This window comes from Cryptomeria japonica, unplaced genomic scaffold (assembly GCF_030272615.1).
Source record: "Cryptomeria japonica unplaced genomic scaffold, Sugi_1.0 HiC_scaffold_414, whole genome shotgun sequence".
NCBI lineage: Eukaryota > Viridiplantae > Streptophyta > Pinopsida > Cupressales > Cupressaceae > Cryptomeria > Cryptomeria japonica.
The window spans coordinates 50,185-72,823 of NW_026729235.1; the positions used below are offsets into that span (position 1 = coordinate 50,185).

Here is a 22,639-nt window from a genome sequence, read left to right on the forward strand (position 1 = left end):
CTTGGCTGGGTTTGCCCAGGGTGCGCTCCGAAGCGGGGTTACTGGAGCGCCCCCTCTTTTTTTGTCAGAGCGTTTGGTGGGGTTTCTCGCATTGGCTCTTCCCAGGCCCGGTTGTTGGGTGCGCTCCCACCCTGGCGCGCGCGAAGTTGGAAGTTGGGTTAATTGCCCGGGCGCGCACCTTCGCCAGGGTGGGCACCTTGGTGCGCACACCTTGGCTGGGCTGCGCACCAGGGCGGGCTCAAGATGGCACCAGCATTCCCTTTTTCTCACTATCTTTCAAAACGGAAATTTTAAAATCTCGTTTTTTTTTTGCCTTTTATGGAAATTAGTGAAGGCATCGCATCAAAGGTGCGCACCTCGCTGCCCACCTTGGTGTGCTCCGAGGTGCCCACCACGGTGCGCAACGCCGGTGCGAACCCGGGAGCGCCCCGATGTGTGCTCCAAGGTGCGGCGTGCACGAAGTCGGACCCCGGTTTGCCCCGGGTGCGCACCTCGCGTGCACCTTGGTGCGCACACCTTGGCTGGGTTGCGCGGCCTGGTGGGCACCATGGTGCGCACCAAGGAGCGCTCCGAAGTGTGCTCCAAGGTGCGGCGTGCACGAAGTCGGAGCCCGGTTTGCCCCGGGTGCGCACCTTCGCCGCGGTGGGCACCATGGCGTGCACGAAGTCGGAGCCCGGTTTGCCCCGGGTGCGCACCTCGCGTGCACCTTCGCCGGGGTGGGCACCTCGGCTGGGTTGCGCGCCCTGGTGCGCACCAAGGAGCGCTCTGAAGTGTGCTCCAAGGTGCGGCGTGCACGAAGTCGGAGCCCGGTTTGCCCCGGGTGTGCACCTCGCGTGCACCTTCGCTGCGGTGGGCACCTTGGCTGGGTTGCGCGCCTTGGTGGGCACCATGCAGTGCACGAAGTCGGAGCCCGGTTTGCCCCGGGCGCGCACCTCCGCCAGGGTGGGCACCTTGGTGCGCACAACTTGCCTGGGCTGCGCACCAGGAAGGGCTCAAGATGGCACCCGCGTTCCGTTTTTTTCACTATCTTTCAGAACGGAAATTTTAAAATATCGTTTTTTTTTGCCTTTTCTGGAAATTAGTGAAGGCAGCGCATCAAAGGTGCGCAACGCTGGTGCGAACCTGGGAGCGCTCCGATGTGTGCTCCAAGGTGCGGCGTGCACGAAGTCGGACCCCGGTTTGCCCCGGGTGCGCACCTCGCGTGCACCTTGGTGCGCACACCTTGGCTGGGTTGCGCGCCCTGGTGGGCACCATGGTGCGCACCAAGGAGCGCTCCGAAGTGTGCTCCAAGGTGCGGCGTGCACGAAGTCGGAGCCCGGTTTGCCCCGGGTGCGCACCTCGCGTGCACCTTCGCCGCGGTGGGCACCATGGCGTGCACGAAGTCGGAGCCCGGTTTGCCCCGGGTGCGCACCTCGTGTGCACCTTCGCCGGGGTGGGCACCTTAGTGTGCAGACCTTGGCTGGGTTGCGCGCCCTGGTGGGCACCATGGTGCGCACCAAGGAGCGCTCCGAAGTGTGCTCCAAGGTGCGGCCTGCACGAAGTCGGAGCCCGGTTTGCCCCGGGTGTGCACCTCGGGTGGGCACCTTGGTGCGCATGCCTTGCCTGGGCTGCGCACCAGGGCGGGCTCAAGATGGCACCCGCGTTCCTTTTTTTTCACTATCTTTCAAAACGGAAATTTTAAAATCTCATTTTTTTTTGCCTTTTTCTGGAAATTAGTGAAGGCAGCGCATCAAAGGTGCGCACCTCGCTGCCCACCACGGTGCGCAACGCCGGTGGGCACCCGGGAGTGCTTCGAAGTGTGCTCCAAGGTGCTGCGTGCACGTTGTCGGAGCCCGGTTTGCCCCGGGTGCGCACCTCGCGTGCACCTTCGTCGGGGTGGGCACCTTGGCTGGGTTTGCCCCGGCTGCGCTCCGAAGCGGGGTTATTGGAGCGCCGCCTCTTTTTTTGTCGGAGCGTTTGGTGGGGTTTCTCGCATTGGCTCTTCCGAGGCCCGGTTGCCACCCTGGCGCGCACGAAGTCGGAAGTAGGGTTAATTGCCCGGGTGCGCACCTTTGCCAGGGTGGGCACCTTACCTGGGCTGCGCACCAGGGCGGGCTCAAGATGGCACGCGCGTTCCGTTTTTTTCACTATCTTTCAAAACGGAAATTTTAAAATCTCCTTTTTTTTTTGCCTTTTCTGGAAATTAGTGAAGGCAGCGCATCAAAGGTGCGCACCTCGCTGCCCACCTTGGTGTGCTCTGAGGTGCGCACCCGGGAGCGCTACGAAGTGTGCTCCAAGGTGCGGCGTGCACGTTGTCGGAGCCCGGTTTGCCCCGGGTGCGCACCTCGCCTGCACCTTGGCCGGGGTGGGCACCTTGGCTGGGTTTGCCCAGGGTGCGCTCCGAAGCGGGGTTACTGGAGCGCCCCCTCTTTTTTTGTCAGAGCGTTTGGTGGGGTTTCTCGCATTGGCTCTTCCCAGGCCCGGTTGTTGGGTGCGCTCCCACCCTGGCGCGCGCGAAGTTGGAAGTTGGGTTAATTGCCCGGGCGCGCACCTTCGCCAGGGTGGGCACCTTGGTGCGCACACCTTGGCTGGGCTGCGCACCAGGGCGGGCTCAAGATGGCACCAGCATTCCCTTTTTCTCACTATCTTTCAAAACGGAAATTTTAAAATCTCGTTTTTTTTTTGCCTTTTATGGAAATTAGTGAAGGCATCGCATCAAAGGTGCGCACCTCGCTGCCCACCTTGGTGTGCTCCGAGGTGCCCACCACGGTGCGCAACGCCGGTGCGAACCCGGGAGCGCCCCGATGTGTGCTCCAAGGTGCGGCGTGCACGAAGTCGGACCCCGGTTTGCCCCGGGTGCGCACCTCGCGTGCACCTTGGTGCGCACACCTTGGCTGGGTTGCGCGGCCTGGTGGGCACCATGGTGCGCACCAAGGAGCGCTCCGAAGTGTGCTCCAAGGTGCGGCGTGCACGAAGTCGGAGCCCGGTTTGCCCCGGGTACGCACCTCGCGTGCACCTTCGCCGGGGTGGGCACCTCGGCTGGGTTGCGCGCCCTGGTGCGCACCAAGGAGCGCTCCGAAGTGTGCTCCAAGGTGCGGCGTGCACGAAGTCGGAGCCCGGTTTGCCCCGGGTGCGCACCTTCGCCGCGGTGCGCACCATGGCGTGCACGAAGTCGGAGCCCGGTTTGCCCCGGGTGCGCACCTCGCGTGCACCTTCGGCGGGGTTGCGCGCCCTGGTGGGCACCATGGTGCGCACCAAGGAGCGCTCCGAAGTGTGCTCCAAGGTGCGGCGTGCACGAAGTCGGAGCCCGGTTTGCCCCGGGTGCGCACCTCGCGTGCACCTTCGGCGGGGTTGCGCGCCCTGGTGGGCACCATGGTGCGCACCAAGGAGCGCTCCGAAGTGTGCTCCAAGGTGCGGCGTGCACGAAGTCGGAGCCCGGTTTGCCCCGGGTGCGCACCTCGCGTGCACCTTCGCCGCGGTGGGCACCATGGCGTGCACGAAGTCGGAGCCCGGTTTGCCCCGGGTGCGCACCTCGCGTGCACCTTCGCCGGGGTGGGCACCTCGGCTGGGTTGCGCGCCCTGGTGCGCACCAAGGAGCGCTCCGAAGTGTGCTCCAAGGTGCGGCGTGCACGAAGTCGGAGCCCGGTTTGCCCCGGGTGCGCACCTCGCGTGCACCTTCGCCAGGGTGGGCACCTCGGTGCGCACACCTTCTCAATGTTTTCTTGCCTTTTCTGGAAATTGGTGAAGGCAGCGCATCAAAGGTGCGCACCTCGGTGTGCTCCGAGGTGCGAACCCGAGAGCGCTCCGAGGTGCCCACGAAGTCGAAAGTCGGGTTAATTGCATTGTTTTCCCCGGGTGCGCTCCGAGGTGCGCAACATCGGCGCGCACCAAGGAGGGCTCCGAAGTGTGCTCCAAGGTGCGCACGATGGCGTGCACCTCTGGTGCGCACGATTCGGAGCTCGGTTTGACCGGGGTGCGCACACCTTGGCTGGGTTGCGCACCTTTTGTGCGCTCCAAGGTGCGCACGAAGTCGGAGCTCGGTTTGCCCCGGGTGCGCACCTTCGCCAGGGTGCGCACCTTGATGCGCACGCCTTGGCTGGGCTGCGCACCTTGGTGGGCGCCATGGTGCGCACCTTTCGTGCGCTCCAAGGTGCGCACGAAGTCGGAGCTCGGTTTGCCCCGGGTGCGCACCTTGGTGGGCGCCATGGTGCACTCCGAGGTGCCCAAGATTGGTGCGCACCAAGGAGCGCTCCGAAGTGCGCTCCAAGGTGCGCGCGAAGTCGAAAGTTGGGTTAATTGTCCGGTTTGCCTCGGGTGCGCACCTTGCGTGCACCTTCGCCAGGGTGGGCGCCTTGGTGCGCACACCTTGGCTGGGCTGCGCACACCTTGGCACCCGCGTTTCCTTCATTTTAAATTTTTTTTTTTTACAATCTCTCAAGTGGGAAATTCTATAATCTCAACTTTTTTTGCCTTTTCAGGAAACTTTTGAATGGAGCGCATCATTGGTGCGCTCCGAAGTGTGCTCCAAAGCTCTCTCCAGCTGCGTGCACCTGCCCCGGCCGCGCACCCGGCCCCGCCCAGCTTCGCTCACCTGTCCCGGGCGTCTGGTGCGGAACCTTAGAGTAAGAAACATCACCGTGCACCTTGGCCAACGTGCGCGACTCGACCGAGCGCGCACTGGCCGAGGTGCACACCGATTTCACCTGGGTGCGCGCGCAGCACCTCGGGCGCACCGGGGTGCGCGCACAACGCCCGGGTTGCACCGTGGCCTGTGTGCTCGGGGCGCCTCGGGTGCGCGCTCGGTGTCGCCCCCGCGCGCGCGGTAGTGCGGGCAGCGCACCCCGGCCCGGCCCGGCCCCGACGAGAACGCAAACGGGCAAAAGGTTTATTCAAATAGCATTGCGACGCCCGGCGAAAAACTAAAAAAGGGTGCAACACCGGGACTTCCCGGGAGGTCACCCATCCCAGTACTACTCCGGCCCAAGCGCGCTTAACTGCGGAGTTCTGATGGGATCCGGTGCACTAACGCTGGTATGATCGCACCCGTTATGAGCTTGTCGCAGTGTGTACTTAGCAAACCGCGACCCACGTGCGAATCCACCCCGGCCACCCACCCCCGTCGAGGTGCACACCCTCCCTCGCGAAGTGCGCCCCGTTCGCCAAGTGTGAGCCCTGCCCGGGTGCGCGCACCTTGCTAGGGCGTCGGGTGTGCACCCGGCCCGGCCTACGTGCGTGCACCTGGAGGGGGCGTCGTGTGCGTGCAGTGTCCCGTCTGCAACGCGGTGCCCACACACCACCTCGGGCGCAACGACCTGCGCTCACATGTGGGCCGAGTGCACCTTGGTGCATGTTCGGGGCGCCTCGGGTGCACGCTCGATCTTGCCCCGGTGCACCAAGGCGCTCGGTTTGCCCCGGGTGCGCACTTGGTGCAAGGTGGGCACCCAAAATAGGGATCAAGCACCAAAACACAAGTTTCGGGATGCAAAATGGGACCCAAGGACCACAAATGCGTTCCAAGACCCATGATGGGTCCACGAGAACAAAAATGTGTTCCGAGACTTAATAAACAAATATTGGGTTTTAGGAGAAGAAACATGCTCTGATGCCCAAAACGAGAATCGACCCCGAAAAGGCCACAGGCCAAAAGTGGGATGCGAGACAAAAAAAAATGGGACCCGAGGACCAAAATTGGGTTCCCAGGTCGAAGACAGGGCAACCGGACAAGAAACGACCTCTAAGGCTCGAAATGAGTCCCGACGACTAAAACTTGACAAGAAGCACCCATCAGGCACCCAACTCGACACCCATGGGATGCCGACCCACCCGGGCTTCCACCTAGCACACCTTGGCACCCACCCACCCTCGCACCCAACCTCGCACCCAACTTAGCACCTTTGAACCCACATTGGCACTCACCCTGACCCTGGCACCTTGGAACCCACATTGGCACTCACCTTGACCCTGGCACCCACCTTTGCACTCACCTTGGGACCCACCCTGGCTCCCACCTCGGCACCCACCCAGACACCCACCTTGGTTCCTTGGCACCCACCTTGGATCCTTGGCACCCACCCCGACACCCACCTTGGCACGCAACTTGGCTACTTGCCACCCACCTTGGCTCCTTGACGCCCACCCCGACAACCACCCCGTGACCTACCCTGGCTAGGGTTGGTGCACACCCACCCTGGTGCCCACCTTGGCACCCACCCTATGACCCACCTTGGCACGCACCTTAGTACCCACCCCGTTACCCACCCTAGGACCCACCCCGTGACCCACCTTGGCCAGGGTGGGTGCCTTGGTGCGCACAACTTGCCTGGGCTGCACACCAGGGCGGGCTCAAGATGGCACCCGCGTTCCGTTTTTTTCACTATCTTTCAAAACGGAAATTTTAAAATCTCATTTTTTTCTTTTTTTTGCCTTTTCTGGAAATTAGTGAAGGCAGCGCATCAAAGGTGCGCAATGCTGGTGCGAACCCGGGAGCGCTCCGATGTGTGCTCCAAGGTGCGGCGTGCACGAAGTCCGAGCCCGGTTTGCCCCGGGTGCGCACCTCGCGTGCACCTTCGCCGGGGTGAGCACCTTGGCTGGGTTGCGCGCCCTGGTGCGTACCAAGGAGCGCTCTGAAGTGTGCTCCAAGGTGCGGCGTGCACGAAGTCGGAGCCCGGTTTGCCCCGGGTGTGCACCTCGGGTGCGCACCTCGCGTGCACCTTCGCTGCGGTGGGCACCTTGGCTGGGTTGCGCGCCTTGGTGGGCACCATGCAGTGCACGAAGTCGGAGCCCGGTTTGCCCCGGGCGCGCACCTCCGCCAGGGTGGGCACCTTGGTGCGCACAACTTGCCTGGGCTGCGCATCAGGAAGGGCTCAAGATGGCACCCGCGTTCCGTTTTTTTCACTATCTTTCAGAACGGAAATTTTAAAATATCGTTTTTTTTTGCCTTTTCTGGAAATTAGTGAAGGCAGCGCATCAAAGGTGCGCAACGCTGGTGCGAACCTGGGAGCGCTCCGATGTGTGCTCCAAGGTGCGGCGTGCACGAAGTCGGAGCCCGGTTTGCCTCGGGTGCGCCCTGGTGGGCACCATGGTGCGCACCAAGGAGCGCTCCGAAGTGTGCTCCAAGGTGCGGCCTGCACGAAGTCGGAGCCCGGTTTGCCCCGGGTGTGCACCTCGGGTGGGCACCTTGGTGCGCATGCCTTGCCTGGGCTGCGCACCAGGGCGGGCTCAAGATGGCACCCGCGTTCCTTTTTTTTCACTATCTTTCAAAACGGAAATTTTAAAATCTCATTTTTTTTTGCCTTTTTCTGGAAATTAGTGAAGGCAGCGCATCAAAGGTGCGCACCTCGCTGCCCACCACGGTGCGCAACGCCGGTGGGCACCCGGGAGTGCTTCGAAGTGTGCTCCAAGGTGCTGCGTGCACGTTGTCGGAGCCCGGTTTGCCCCGGGTGCGCACCTCGCGTGCACCTTCGTCGGGGTGGGCACCTTGGCTTGGTTTGCCCCGGCTGCGCTCCGAAGCGGGGTTATTGGAGCGCCGCCTCTTTTTTTGTCGGAGCGTTTGGTGGGGTTTCTCGCATTGGCTCTTCCGAGGCCCGGTTGCCACCCTGGCGCGCACGAAGTCGGAAGTAGGGTTAATTGCCCGGGTGCGCACCTTTGCCAGGGTGGCACCTTACCTGGGCTGCGCACCAGGGCGGGCTCAAGATGGCACGCGCGTTCCGTTTTTTTCACTATCTTTCAAAACGGAAATTTTAAAATCTCCTTTTTTTTTTGCCTTTTCTGGAAATTAGTGAAGGCAGCGCATCAAAGGTGCGCACCTCGCTGCCCACCTTGGTGTGCTCTGAGGTGCGCACCCGGGAGCGCTACGAAGTGTGCTCCAAGGTGCGGCGTGCACGTTGTCGGAGCCCGGTTTGCCCCGGGTGCGCACCTCGCCTGCACCTTGGCCGGGGTGGGCACCTTGGCTGGGTTTGCCCAGGGTGCGCTCCGAAGCGGGGTTACTGGAGCGCCCCCTCTTTTTTTGTCAGAGAGTTTGGTGGGGTTTCTCGCATTGGCTCTTCCCAGGCCCGGTTGTTGGGTGCGCTCCCACCCTGGCGCGCGCGAAGTTGGAAGTTGGGTTAATTGCCCGGGCGCGCACCTTCGCCAGGGTGGGCACCTTGGTGCGCAAACCTTGGCTGGGCTGCGCACCAGGGCGGGCTCAAGATGGCACCAGCATTCCCTTTTTCTCACTATCTTTCAAAACGGAAATTTTAAAATCTCGTTTTTTTTTTGCCTTTTATGGAAATTAGTGAAGGCATCGCATCAAAGGTGCGCACCTCGCTGCCCACCTTGGTGTGCTCCGAGGTGCCCACCACGGTGCGCAACGCCGGTGCGAACCCGGGAGCGCCCCGATGTGTGCTCCAAGGTGCGGCGTGCACGAAGTCGGACCCCGGTTTGCCCCGGGTGCGCACCTCGCGTGCACCTTGGTGCGCACACCTTGGCTGGGTTGCGCGGCCTGGTGGGCACCATGGTGCGCACCAAGGAGCGCTCCGAAGTGTGCTCCAAGGTGCGGCGTGCACGAAGTCGGAGCCCGGTTTGCCCCGGGTGCGCACCTTCGCCGCGGTGGGCACCATGGCGTGCACGAAGTCGGAGCCCGGTTTGCCCCGGGTGCGCACCTCGCGTGCACCTTCGCCGGGGTGGGCACCTCGGCTGGGTTGCGCGCCCTGGTGCGCACCAAGGAGCGCTCTGAAGTGTGCTCCAAGGTGCGGCGTGCACGAAGTCGGAGCCCGGTTTGCCCCGGGTGTGCACCTCGCGTGCACCTTCGCTGCGGTGGGCACCTTGGCTGGGTTGCGCGCCTTGGTGGGCACCATGCAGTGCACGAAGTCGGAGCCCGGTTTGCCCCGGGCGCGCACCTCCGCCAGGGTGGGCACCTTGGTGCGCACAACTTGCCTGGGCTGCGCACCAGGAAGGGCTCAAGATGGCACCCGCGTTCCGTTTTTTTCACTATCTTTCAGAACGGAAATTTTAAAATATCGTTTTTTTTTGCCTTTTCTGGAAATTAGTGAAGGCAGCGCATCAAAGGTGCGCAACGCTGGTGCGAACCTGGGAGCGCTCCGATGTGTGCTCCAAGGTGCGGCGTGCACGAAGTCGGACCCCGGTTTGCCCCGGGTGCGCACCTCGCGTGCACCTTGGTGCGCACACCTTGGCTGGGTTGCGCGCCCTGGTGGGCACCATGGTGCGCACCAAGGAGCGCTCCGAAGTGTGCTCCAAGGTGCGGCGTGCACGAAGTCGGAGCCCGGTTTGCCCCGGGTGCGCACCTCGCGTGCACCTTCGCCGCGGTGGGCACCATGGCGTGCACGAAGTCGGAGCCCGGTTTGCCCCGGGTGCGCACCTCGCGTGCACCTTCGCCGGGGTGGGCACCTTAGTGTGCAGACCTTGGCTGGGTTGCGCGCCCTGGTGGGCACCATGGTGCGCACCAAGGAGCGCTCCGAAGTGTGCTCCAAGGTGCGGCCTGCACGAAGTCGGAGCCCGGTTTGCCCCGGGTGTGCACCTCGGGTGGGCACCTTGGTGCGCATGCCTTGCCTGGGCTGCGCACCAGGGCGGGCTCAAGATGGCACCCGCGTTCCTTTTTTTTCACTATCTTTCAAAACGGAAATTTTAAAATCTCATTTTTTTTTGCCTTTTTCTGGAAATTAGTGAAGGCAGCGCATCAAAGGTGCGCACCTCGCTGCCCACCACGGTGCGCAACGCCGGTGGGCACCCGGGAGTGCTTCGAAGTGTGCTCCAAGGTGCTGCGTGCACGTTGTCGGAGCCCGGTTTGCCCCGGGTGCGCACCTCGCGTGCACCTTCGTCGGGGTGGGCACCTTGGCTGGGTTTGCCCCGGCTGCGCTCCGAAGCAGGGTTATTGGAGCGCCGCCTCTTTTTTTGTCGGAGCGTTTGGTGGGGTTTCTCGCATTGGCTCTTCCGAGGCCCGGTTGCCACCCTGGCGCGCACGAAGTCGGAAGTAGGGTTAATTGCCCGGGTGCGCACCTTTGCCAGGGTGGGCACCTTACCTGGGCTGCGCACCAGGGCGGGCTCAAGATGGCACGCGCGTTCCGTTTTTTTCACTATCTTTCAAAACGGAAATTTTAAAATCTCCTTTTTTTTTTGCCTTTTCTGGAAATTAGTGAAGGCAGCGCATCAAAGGTGCGCACCTCGCTGCCCACCTTGGTGTGCTCTGAGGTGCGCACCCGGGAGCGCTACGAAGTGTGCTCCAAGGTGCGGCGTGCACGTTGTCGGAGCCCGGTTTGCCCCGGGTGCGCACCTCGCCTGCACCTTGGCCGGGGTGGGCACCTTGGCTGGGTTTGCCCAGGGTGCGCTCCGAAGCGGGGTTACTGGAGCGCCCCCTCTTTTTTTGTCAGAGCGTTTGGTGGGGTTTCTCGCATTGGCTCTTCCCAGGCCCGGTTGTTGGGTGCGCTCCCACCCTGGCGCGCGCGAAGTTGGAAGTTGGGTTAATTGCCCGGGCGCGCACCTTCGCCAGGGTGGGCACCTTGGTGCGCACACCTTGGCTGGGCTGCGCACCAGGGCGGGCTCAAGATGGCACCAGCATTCCCTTTTTCTCACTATCTTTCAAAACGAAAATTTTAAAATCTCGTTTTTTTTTTGCCTTTTATGGAAATTAGTGAAGGCATCGCATCAAAGGTGCGCACCTCGCTGCCCACCTTGGTGTGCTCCGAGGTGCCCACCACGGTGCGCAACGCCGGTGCGAACCCGGGAGCGCCCCGATGTGTGCTCCAAGGTGCGGCGTGCACGAAGTCGGACCCCGGTTTGCCCCGGGTGCGCACCTCGCGTGCACCTTGGTGCGCACACCTTGGCTGGGTTGCGCGGCCTGGTGGGCACCATGGTGCGCACCAAGGAGCGCTCCGAAGTGTGCTCCAAGGTGCGGCGTGCACGAAGTCGGAGCCCGGTTTGCCCCGGGTACGCACCTCGCGTGCACCTTCGCCGGGGTGGGCACCTCGGCTGGGTTGCGCGCCCTGGTGCGCACCAAGGAGCGCTCCGAAGTGTGCTCCAAGGTGCGGCGTGCACGAAGTCGGAGCCCGGTTTGCCCCGGGTGCGCACCTTCGCCGCGGTGCGCACCATGGCGTGCACGAAGTCGGAGCCCGGTTTGCCCCGGGTGCGCACCTCGCGTGCACCTTCGGCGGGGTTGCGCGCCCTGGTGGGCACCATGGTGCGCACCAAGGAGCGCTCCGAAGTGTGCTCCAAGGTGCGGCGTGCACGAAGTCGGAGCCCGGTTTGCCCCGGGTGCGCACCTCGCGTGCACCTTCGGCGGGGTTGCGCGCCCTGGTGGGCACCATGGTGCGCACCAAGGAGCGCTCCGAAGTGTGCTCCAAGGTGCGGCGTGCACGAAGTCGGAGCCCGGTTTGCCCCGGGTGCGCACCTCGCGTGCACCTTCGCCGCGGTGGGCACCATGGCGTGCACGAAGTCGGAGCCCGGTTTGCCCCGGGTGCGCACCTCGCGTGCACCTTCGCCGGGGTGGGCACCTCGGCTGGGTTGCGCGCCCTGGTGCGCACCAAGGAGCGCTCCGAAGTGTGCTCCAAGGTGCGGCGTGCACGAAGTCGGAGCCCGGTTTGCCCCGGGTGCGCACCTCGCGTGCACCTTCGCCAGGGTGGGCACCTCGGTGCGCACACCTTCTCAATGTTTTCTTGCCTTTTCTGGAAATTGGTGAAGGCAGCGCATCAAAGGTGCGCACCTCGGTGTGCTCCGAGGTGCGAACCCGAGAGCGCTCCGAGGTGCCCACGAAGTCGAAAGTCGGGTTAATTGCATTGTTTTCCCCGGGTGCGCTCCGAGGTGCGCAACATCGGCGCGCACCAAGGAGGGCTCCGAAGTGTGCTCCAAGGTGCGCACGATGGCGTGCACCTCTGGTGCGCACGATTCGGAGCTCGGTTTGACCGGGGTGCGCACACCTTGGCTGGGTTGCGCACCTTTTGTGCGCTCCAAGGTGCGCACGAAGTCGGAGCTCGGTTTGCCCCGGGTGCGCACCTTCGCCAGGGTGCGCACCTTGATGCGCACGCCTTGGCTGGGCTGCGCACCTTGGTGGGCGCCATGGTGCGCACCTTTCGTGCGCTCCAAGGTGCGCACGAAGTCGGAGCTCGGTTTGCCCCGGGTGCGCACCTTGGTGGGCGCCATGGTGCACTCCGAGGTGCCCAAGATTGGTGCGCACCAAGGAGCGCTCCGAAGTGCGCTCCAAGGTGCGCGCGAAGTCGAAAGTTGGGTTAATTGTCCGGTTTGCCTCGGGTGCGCACCTTGCGTGCACCTTCGCCAGGGTGGGCGCCTTGGTGCGCACACCTTGGCTGGGCTGCGCACACCTTGGCACCCGCGTTTCCTTCATTTTAAATTTTTTTTTTTTACAATCTCTCAAGTGGGAAATTCTATAATCTCAACTTTTTTTGCCTTTTCAGGAAACTTTTGAATGGAGCGCATCATTGGTGCGCTCCGAAGTGTGCTCCAAAGCTCTCTCCAGCTGCGTGCACCTGCCCCGGCCGCGCACCCGGCCCCGCCCAGCTTCGCTCACCTGTCCCGGGCGTCTGGTGCGGAACCTTAGAGTAAGAAACATCACCGTGCACCTTGGCCAACGTGCGCGACTCGACCGAGCGCGCACTGGCCGAGGTGCACACCGATTTCACCTGGGTGCGCGCGCAGCACCTCGGGCGCACCGGGGTGCGCGCACAACGCCCGGGTTGCACCGTGGCCTGTGTGCTCGGGGCGCCTCGGGTGCGCGCTCGGTGTCGCCCCCGCGCGCGCGGTAGTGCGGGCAGCGCACCCCGGCCCGGCCCGGCCCCGACGAGAACGCAAACGGGCAAAAGGTTTATTCAAATAGCATTGCGACGCCCGGCGAAAAACTAAAAAAGGGTGCAACACCGGGACTTCCCGGGAGGTCACCCATCCCAGTACTACTCCGGCCCAAGCGCGCTTAACTGCGGAGTTCTGATGGGATCCGGTGCACTAACGCTGGTATGATCGCACCCGTTATGAGCTTGTCGCAGTGTGTACTTAGCAAACCGCGACCCACGTGCGAATCCACCCCGGCCACCCACCCCCGTCGAGGTGCACACCCTCCCTCGCGAAGTGCGCCCCGTTCGCCAAGTGTGAGCCCTGCCCGGGTGCGCGCACCTTGCTAGGGCGTCGGGTGTGCACCCGGCCCGGCCTACGTGCGTGCACCTGGAGGGGGCGTCGTGTGCGTGCAGTGTCCCGTCTGCAACGCGGTGCCCACACACCACCTCGGGCGCAACGACCTGCGCTCACATGTGGGCCGAGTGCACCTTGGTGCATGTTCGGGGCGCCTCGGGTGCACGCTCGATCTTGCCCCGGTGCACCAAGGCGCTCGGTTTGCCCCGGGTGCGCACTTGGTGCAAGGTGGGCACCCAAAATAGGGATCAAGCACCAAAACACAAGTTTCGGGATGCAAAATGGGACCCAAGGACCACAAATGCGTTCCAAGACCCATGATGGGTCCACGAGAACAAAAATGTGTTCCGAGACTTAATAAACAAATATTGGGTTTTAGGAGAAGAAACATGCTCTGATGCCCAAAACGAGAATCGACCCCGAAAAGGCCACAGGCCAAAAGTGGGATGCGAGACAAAAAAAAATGGGACCCGAGGACCAAAATTGGGTTCCCAGGTCGAAGACAGGGCAACCGGACAAGAAACGACCTCTAAGGCTCGAAATGAGTCCCGACGACTAAAACTTGACAAGAAGCACCCATCAGGCACCCAACTCGACACCCATGGGATGCCGACCCACCCGGGCTTCCACCTAGCACACCTTGGCACCCACCCACCCTCGCACCCAACCTCGCACCCAACTTAGCACCTTTGAACCCACATTGGCACTCACCCTGACCCTGGCACCTTGGAACCCACATTGGCACTCACCTTGACCCTGGCACCCACCTTTGCACTCACCTTGGGACCCACCCTGGCTCCCACCTCGGCACCCACCCAGACACCCACCTTGGTTCCTTGGCACCCACCTTGGATCCTTGGCACCCACCCCGACACCCACCTTGGCACGCAACTTGGCTACTTGCCACCCACCTTGGCTCCTTGACGCCCACCCCGACAACCACCCCGTGACCTACCCTGGCTAGGGTTGGTGCACACCCACCCTGGTGCCCACCTTGGCACCCACCCTATGACCCACCTTGGCACGCACCTTAGTACCCACCCCGTTACCCACCCTAGGACCCACCCCGTGACCCACCTTGGCCAGGGTGGGTGCCTTGGTGCGCACAACTTGCCTGGGCTGCACACCAGGGCGGGCTCAAGATGGCACCCGCGTTCCGTTTTTTTCACTATCTTTCAAAACGGAAATTTTAAAATCTCATTTTTTTCTTTTTTTTGCCTTTTCTGGAAATTAGTGAAGGCAGCGCATCAAAGGTGCGCAATGCTGGTGCGAACCCGGGAGCGCTCCGATGTGTGCTCCAAGGTGCGGCGTGCACGAAGTCCGAGCCCGGTTTGCCCCGGGTGCGCACCTCGCGTGCACCTTCGCCGGGGTGAGCACCTTGGCTGGGTTGCGCGCCCTGGTGCGTACCAAGGAGCGCTCTGAAGTGTGCTCCAAGGTGCGGCGTGCACGAAGTCGGAGCCCGGTTTGCCCCGGGTGTGCACCTCGGGTGCGCACCTCGCGTGCACCTTCGCTGCGGTGGGCACCTTGGCTGGGTTGCGCGCCTTGGTGGGCACCATGCAGTGCACGAAGTCGGAGCCCGGTTTGCCCCGGGCGCGCACCTCCGCCAGGGTGGGCACCTTGGTGCGCACAACTTGCCTGGGCTGCGCATCAGGAAGGGCTCAAGATGGCACCCGCGTTCCGTTTTTTTCACTATCTTTCAGAACGGAAATTTTAAAATATCGTTTTTTTTTGCCTTTTCTGGAAATTAGTGAAGGCAGCGCATCAAAGGTGCGCAACGCTGGTGCGAACCTGGGAGCGCTCCGATGTGTGCTCCAAGGTGCGGCGTGCACGAAGTCGGAGCCCGGTTTGCCTCGGGTGCGCCCTGGTGGGCACCATGGTGCGCACCAAGGAGCGCTCCGAAGTGTGCTCCAAGGTGCGGCCTGCACGAAGTCGGAGCCCGGTTTGCCCCGGGTGTGCACCTCGGGTGGGCACCTTGGTGCGCATGCCTTGCCTGGGCTGCGCACCAGGGCGGGCTCAAGATGGCACCCGCGTTCCTTTTTTTTCACTATCTTTCAAAACGGAAATTTTAAAATCTCATTTTTTTTTGCCTTTTTCTGGAAATTAGTGAAGGCAGCGCATCAAAGGTGCGCACCTCGCTGCCCACCACGGTGCGCAACGCCGGTGGGCACCCGGGAGTGCTTCGAAGTGTGCTCCAAGGTGCTGCGTGCACGTTGTCGGAGCCCGGTTTGCCCCGGGTGCGCACCTCGCGTGCACCTTCGTCGGGGTGGGCACCTTGGCTTGGTTTGCCCCGGCTGCGCTCCGAAGCGGGGTTATTGGAGCGCCGCCTCTTTTTTTGTCGGAGCGTTTGGTGGGGTTTCTCGCATTGGCTCTTCCGAGGCCCGGTTGCCACCCTGGCGCGCACGAAGTCGGAAGTAGGGTTAATTGCCCGGGTGCGCACCTTTGCCAGGGTGGCACCTTACCTGGGCTGCGCACCAGGGCGGGCTCAAGATGGCACGCGCGTTCCGTTTTTTTCACTATCTTTCAAAACGGAAATTTTAAAATCTCCTTTTTTTTTTGCCTTTTCTGGAAATTAGTGAAGGCAGCGCATCAAAGGTGCGCACCTCGCTGCCCACCTTGGTGTGCTCTGAGGTGCGCACCCGGGAGCGCTACGAAGTGTGCTCCAAGGTGCGGCGTGCACGTTGTCGGAGCCCGGTTTGCCCCGGGTGCGCACCTCGCCTGCACCTTGGCCGGGGTGGGCACCTTGGCTGGGTTTGCCCAGGGTGCGCTCCGAAGCGGGGTTACTGGAGCGCCCCCTCTTTTTTTGTCAGAGAGTTTGGTGGGGTTTCTCGCATTGGCTCTTCCCAGGCCCGGTTGTTGGGTGCGCTCCCACCCTGGCGCGCGCGAAGTTGGAAGTTGGGTTAATTGCCCGGGCGCGCACCTTCGCCAGGGTGGGCACCTTGGTGCGCAAACCTTGGCTGGGCTGCGCACCAGGGCGGGCTCAAGATGGCACCAGCATTCCCTTTTTCTCACTATCTTTCAAAACGGAAATTTTAAAATCTCGTTTTTTTTTTGCCTTTTATGGAAATTAGTGAAGGCATCGCATCAAAGGTGCGCACCTCGCTGCCCACCTTGGTGTGCTCCGAGGTGCCCACCACGGTGCGCAACGCCGGTGCGAACCCGGGAGCGCCCCGATGTGTGCTCCAAGGTGCGGCGTGCACGAAGTCGGACCCCGGTTTGCCCCGGGTGCGCACCTCGCGTGCACCTTGGTGCGCACACCTTGGCTGGGTTGCGCGGCCTGGTGGGCACCATGGTGCGCACCAAGGAGCGCTCCGAAGTGTGCTCCAAGGTGCGGCGTGCACGAAGTCGGAGCCCGGTTTGCCCCGGGTGCGCACCTTCGCCGCGGTGGGCACCATGGCGTGCACGAAGTCGGAGCCCGGTTTGCCCCGGGTGCGCACCTCGCGTGCACCTTCGCCGGGGTGGGCACCTCGGCTGGGTTGCGCGCCCTGGTGCGCACCAAGGAGCGCTCTGAAGTGTGCTCCAAGGTGCGGCGTGCACGAAGTCGGAGCCCGGTTTGCCCCGGGTGTGCACCTCGCGTGCACCTTCGCTGCGGTGGGCACCTTGGCTGGGTTGCGCGCCTTGGTGGGCACCATGCAGTGCACGAAGTCGGAGCCCGGTTTGCCCCGGGCGCGCACCTCCGCCAGGGTGGGCACCTTGGTGCGCACAACTTGCCTGGGCTGCGCACCAGGAAGGGCTCAAGATGGCACCCGCGTTCCGTTTTTTTCACTATCTTTCAGAACGGAAATTTTAAAATATCGTTTTTTTTTGCCTTTTCTGGAAATTAGTGAAGGCAGCGCATCAAAGGTGCGCAACGCTGGTGCGAACCTGGGAGCGCTCCGATGTGTGCTCCAAGGTGCGGCGTGCACGAAGTCGGACCCCGGTTTGCCCCGGGTGCGCACCTCGCGTGCACCTTGGTGCGCACACCTTGGCTGGGTTGCGCGCCCTGGTGGGCACCATGGTGCGCACCAAGGAGCGCTCCGAAGTGTGCTCCAAGGTGCGGCGTGCACGAAGTCGGAGCCCGGTTTGCCCCGGGTGCGCACCTCGCGTGCACCTTCGCCGCGGTGGGCACCATGGCGTGCACGAAGTCGGAGCCCGGTTTGCCCCGGGTGCGCACCTCGCGTGCACCTTCGCCGGGGTGGGCACCTTAGTGTGCAGACCTTGGCTGGGTTGCGCGCCCTGGTGGGCACCATGGTGCGCACCAAGGAGCGCTCCGAAGTGTGCTCCAAGGTGCGGCCTGCACGAAGTCGGAGCCCGGTTTGCCCCGGGTGTGCACCTCGGGTGGGCACCTTGGTGCGCATGCCTTGCCTGGGCTGCGCACCAGGGCGGGCTCAAGATGGCACCCGCGTTCCTTTTTTTTCACTATCTTTCAAAACGGAAATTTTAAAATCTCATTTTTTTTTGCCTTTTTCTGGAAATTAGTGAAGGCAGCGCATCAAAGGTGCGCACCTCGCTGCCCACCACGGTGCGCAACGCCGGTGGGCACCCGGGAGTGCTTCGAAGTGTGCTCCAAGGTGCTGCGTGCACGTTGTCGGAGCCCGGTTTGCCCCGGGTGCGCACCTCGCGTGCACCTTCGTCGGGGTGGGCACCTTGGCTGGGTTTGCCCCGGCTGCGCTCCGAAGCAGGGTTATTGGAGCGCCGCCTCTTTTTTTGTCGGAGCGTTTGGTGGGGTTTCTCGCATTGGCTCTTCCGAGGCCCGGTTGCCACCCTGGCGCGCACGAAGTCGGAAGTAGGGTTAATTGCCCGGGTGCGCACCTTTGCCAGGGTGGGCACCTTACCTGGGCTGCGCACCAGGGCGGGCTCAAGATGGCACGCGCGTTCCGTTTTTTTCACTATCTTTCAAAACGGAAATTTTAAAATCTCCTTTTTTTTTTGCCTTTTCTGGAAATTAGTGAAGGCAGCGCATCAAAGGTGCGCACCTCGCTGCCCACCTTGGTGTGCTCTGAGGTGCGCACCCGGGAGCGCTACGAAGTGTGCTCCAAGGTGCGGCGTGCACGTTGTCGGAGCCCGGTTTGCCCCGGGTGCGCACCTCGCCTGCACCTTGGCCGGGGTGGGCACCTTGGCTGGGTTTGCCCAGGGTGCGCTCCGAAGCGGGGTTACTGGAGCGCCCCCTCTTTTTTTGTCAGAGCGTTTGGTGGGGTTTCTCGCATTGGCTCTTCCCAGGCCCGGTTGTTGGGTGCGCTCCCACCCTGGCGCGCGCGAAGTTGGAAGTTGGGTTAATTGCCCGGGCGCGCACCTTCGCCAGGGTGGGCACCTTGGTGCGCACACCTTGGCTGGGCTGCGCACCAGGGCGGGCTCAAGATGGCACCAGCATTCCCTTTTTCTCACTATCTTTCAAAACGAAAATTTTAAAATCTCGTTTTTTTTTTGCCTTTTATGGAAATTAGTGAAGGCATCGCATCAAAGGTGCGCACCTCGCTGCCCACCTTGGTGTGCTCCGAGGTGCCCACCACGGTGCGCAACGCCGGTGCGAACCCGGGAGCGCCCCGATGTGTGCTCCAAGGTGCGGCGTGCACGAAGTCGGACCCCGGTTTGCCCCGGGTGCGCACCTCGCGTGCACCTTGGTGCGCACACCTTGGCTGGGTTGCGCGGCCTGGTGGGCACCATGGTGCGCACCAAGGAGCGCTCCGAAGTGTGCTCCAAGGTGCGGCGTGCACGAAGTCGGAGCCCGGTTTGCCCCGGGTACGCACCTCGCGTGCACCTTCGCCGGGGTGGGCACCTCGGCTGGGTTGCGCGCCCTGGTGCGCACCAAGGAGCGCTCCGAAGTGTGCTCCAAGGTGCGGCGTGCACGAAGTCGGAGCCCGGTTTGCCCCGGGTGCGCACCTTCGCCGCGGTGCGCACCATGGCGTGCACGAAGTCGGAGCCCGGTTTGCCCCGGGTGCGCACCTCGCGTGCACCTTCGGCGGGGTTGCGCGCCCTGGTGGGCACCATGGTGCGCACCAAGGAGCGCTCCGAAGTGTGCTCCAAGGTGCGGCGTGCACGAAGTCGGAGCCCGGTTTGCCCCGGGTGCGCACCTCGCGTGCACCTTCGGCGGGGTTGCGCGCCCTGGTGGGCACCATGGTGCGCACCAAGGAGCGCTCCGAAGTGTGCTCCAAGGTGCGGCGTGCACGAAGTCGGAGCCCGGTTTGCCCCGGGTGCGCACCTCGCGTGCACCTTCGCCGCGGTGGGCACCATGGCGTGCACGAAGTCGGAGCCCGGTTTGCCCCGGGTGCGCACCTCGCGTGCACCTTCGCCGGGGTGGGCACCTCGGCTGGGTTGCGCGCCCTGGTGCGCACCAAGGAGCGCTCCGAAGTGTGCTCCAAGGTGCGGCGTGCACGAAGTCGGAGCCCGGTTTGCCCCGGGTGCGCACCTCGCGTGCACCTTCGCCAGGGTGGGCACCTCGGTGCGCACACCTTCTCAATGTTTTCTTGCCTTTTCTGGAAATTGGTGAAGGCAGCGCATCAAAGGTGCGCACCTCGGTGTGCTCCGAGGTGCGAACCCGAGAGCGCTCCGAGGTGCCCACGAAGTCGAAAGTCGGGTTAATTGCATTGTTTTCCCCGGGTGCGCTCCGAGGTGCGCAACATCGGCGCGCACCAAGGAGGGCTCCGAAGTGTGCTCCAAGGTGCGCACGATGGCGTGCACCTCTGGTGCGCACGATTCGGAGCTCGGTTTGACCGGGGTGCGCACACCTTGGCTGGGTTGCGCACCTTTTGTGCGCTCCAAGGTGCGCACGAAGTCGGAGCTCGGTTTGCCCCGGGTGCGCACCTTCGCCAGGGTGCGCACCTTGATGCGCACGCCTTGGCTGGGCTGCGCACCTTGGTGGGCGCCATGGTGCGCACCTTTCGTGCGCTCCAAGGTGCGCACGAAGTCGGAGCTCGGTTTGCCCCGGGTGCGCACCTTGGTGGGCGCCATGGTGCACTCCGAGGTGCCCAAGATTGGTGCGCACCAAGGAGCGCTCCGAAGTGCGCTCCAAGGTGCGCGCGAAGTCGAAAGTTGGGTTAATTGTCCGGTTTGCCTCGGGTGCGCACCTTGCGTGCACCTTCGCCAGGGTGGGCGCCTTGGTGCGCACACCTTGGCTGGGCTGCGCACACCTTGGCACCCGCGTTTCCTTCATTTTAAATTTTTTTTTTTTACAATCTCTCAAGTGGGAAATTCTATAATCTCAACTTTTTTTGCCTTTTCAGGAAACTTTTGAATGGAGCGCATCATTGGTGCGCTCCGAAGTGTGCTCCAAAGCTCTCTCCAGCTGCGTGCACCTGCCCCGGCCGCGCACCCGGCCCCGCCCAGCTTCGCTCACCTGTCCCGGGCGTCTGGTGCGGAACCTTAGAGTAAGAAACATCACCGTGCACCTTGGCCAACGTGCGCGACTCGACCGAGCGCGCACTGGCCGAGGTGCACACCGATTTCACCTGGGTGCGCGCGCAGCACCTCGGGCGCACCGGGGTGCGCGCACAACGCCCGGGTTGCACCGTGGCCTGTGTGCTCGGGGCGCCTCGGGTGCGCGCTCGGTGTCGCCCCCGCGCGCGCGGTAGTGCGGGCAGCGCACCCCGGCCCGGCCCGGCCCCGACGAGAACGCAAACGGGCAAAAGGTTTATTCAAATAGCATTGCGACGCCCGGCGAAAAACTAAAAAAGGGTGCAACACCGGGACTTCCCGGGAGGTCACCCATCCCAGTACTACTCCGGCCCAAGCGCGCTTAACTGCGGAGTTCTGATGGGATCCGGTGCACTAACGCTGGTATGATCGCACCCGTTATGAGCTTGTCGCAGTGTGTACTTAGCAAACCGCGACCCACGTGCGAATCCACCCCGGCCACCCACCCCCGTCGAGGTGCACACCCTCCCTCGCGAAGTGCGCCCCGTTCGCCAAGTGTGAGCCCTGCCCGGGTGCGCGCACCTTGCTAGGGCGTCGGGTGTGCACCCGGCCCGGCCTACGTGCGTGCACCTGGAGGGGGCGTCGTGTGCGTGCAGTGTCCCGTCTGCAACGCGGTGCCCACACACCACCTCGGGCGCAACGACCTGCGCTCACATGTGGGCCGAGTGCACCTTGGTGCATGTTCGGGGCGCCTCGGGTGCACGCTCGATCTTGCCCCGGTGCACCAAGGCGCTCGGTTTGCCCCGGGTGCGCACTTGGTGCAAGGTGGGCACCCAAAATAGGGATCAAGCACCAAAACACAAGTTTCGGGATGCAAAATGGGACCCAAGGACCACAAATGCGTTCCAAGACCCATGATGGGTCCACGAGAACAAAAATGTGTTCCGAGACTTAATAAACAAATATTGGGTTTTAGGAGAAGAAACATGCTCTGATGCCCAAAACGAGAATCGACCCCGAAAAGGCCACAGGCCAAAAGTGGGATGCGAGACAAAAAAAAATGGGACCCGAGGACCAAAATTGGGTTCCCAGGTCGAAGACAGGGCAACCGGACAAGAAACGACCTCTAAGGCTCGAAATGAGTCCCGACGACTAAAACTTGACAAGAAGCACCCATCAGGCACCCAACTCGACACCCATGGGATGCCGACCCACCCGGGCTTCCACCTAGCACACCTTGGCACCCACCCACCCTCGCACCCAACCTCGCACCCAACTTAGCACCTTTGAACCCACATTGGCACTCACCCTGACCCTGGCACCTTGGAACCCACATTGGCACTCACCTTGACCCTGGCACCCACCTTTGCACTCACCTTGGGACCCACCCTGGCTCCCACCTCGGCACCCACCCAGACACCCACCTTGGTTCCTTGGCACCCACCTTGGATCCTTGGCACCCACCCCGACACCCACCTTGGCACGCAACTTGGCTACTTGCCACCCACCTTGGCTCCTTGACGCCCACCCCGACAACCACCCCGTGACCTACCCTGGCTAGGGTTGGTGCACACCCACCCTGGTGCCCACCTTGGCACCCACCCTATGACCCACCTTGGCACGCACCTTAGTACCCACCCCGTTACCCACCCTAGGACCCACCCCGTGACCCACCTTGGCCAGGGTGGGTGCCTTGGTGCGCACAACTTGCCTGGGCTGCACACCAGGGCGGGCTCAAGATGGCACCCGCGTTCCGTTTTTTTCACTATCTTTCAAAACGGAAATTTTAAAATCTCATTTTTTTCTTTTTTTTGCCTTTTCTGGAAATTAGTGAAGGCAGCGCATCAAAGGTGCGCAATGCTGGTGCGAACCCGGGAGCGCTCCGATGTGTGCTCCAAGGTGCGGCGTGCACGAAGTCCGAGCCCGGTTTGCCCCGGGTGCGCACCTCGCGTGCACCTTCGCCGGGGTGAGCACCTTGGCTGGGTTGCGCGCCCTGGTGCGTACCAAGGAGCGCTCTGAAGTGTGCTCCAAGGTGCGGCGTGCACGAAGTCGGAGCCCGGTTTGCCCCGGGTGTGCACCTCGGGTGCGCACCTCGCGTGCACCTTCGCTGCGGTGGGCACCTTGGCTGGGTTGCGCGCCTTGGTGGGCACCATGCAGTGCACGAAGTCGGAGCCCGGTTTGCCCCGGGCGCGCACCTCCGCCAGGG

The 22,639-nt window shown here is 63.0% G+C and overlaps 3 non-coding genes across 3 annotated transcripts; all 3 read right to left on the reverse strand.

Moving 5' to 3' along the window:
• Positions 1-4,905: 4,905 nt before the first annotated feature.
• Positions 4,906-5,024, reverse strand: LOC131871489 (5S ribosomal RNA). The gene has a single exon (XR_009369706.1). It is a non-coding gene; the product is annotated as a 5S ribosomal RNA (ribosomal RNA).
• Positions 5,025-12,828: 7,804 nt separating this feature from the next.
• On the reverse strand, positions 12,829-12,947 carry LOC131871490 (5S ribosomal RNA). The gene has a single exon (XR_009369707.1). It is a non-coding gene; the product is annotated as a 5S ribosomal RNA (ribosomal RNA).
• A 7,804-nt stretch (positions 12,948-20,751) lies between these two features.
• On the reverse strand, positions 20,752-20,870 carry LOC131871491 (5S ribosomal RNA). The gene has a single exon (XR_009369708.1). It is a non-coding gene; the product is annotated as a 5S ribosomal RNA (ribosomal RNA).
• Positions 20,871-22,639: the final 1,769 nt, after the last annotated feature.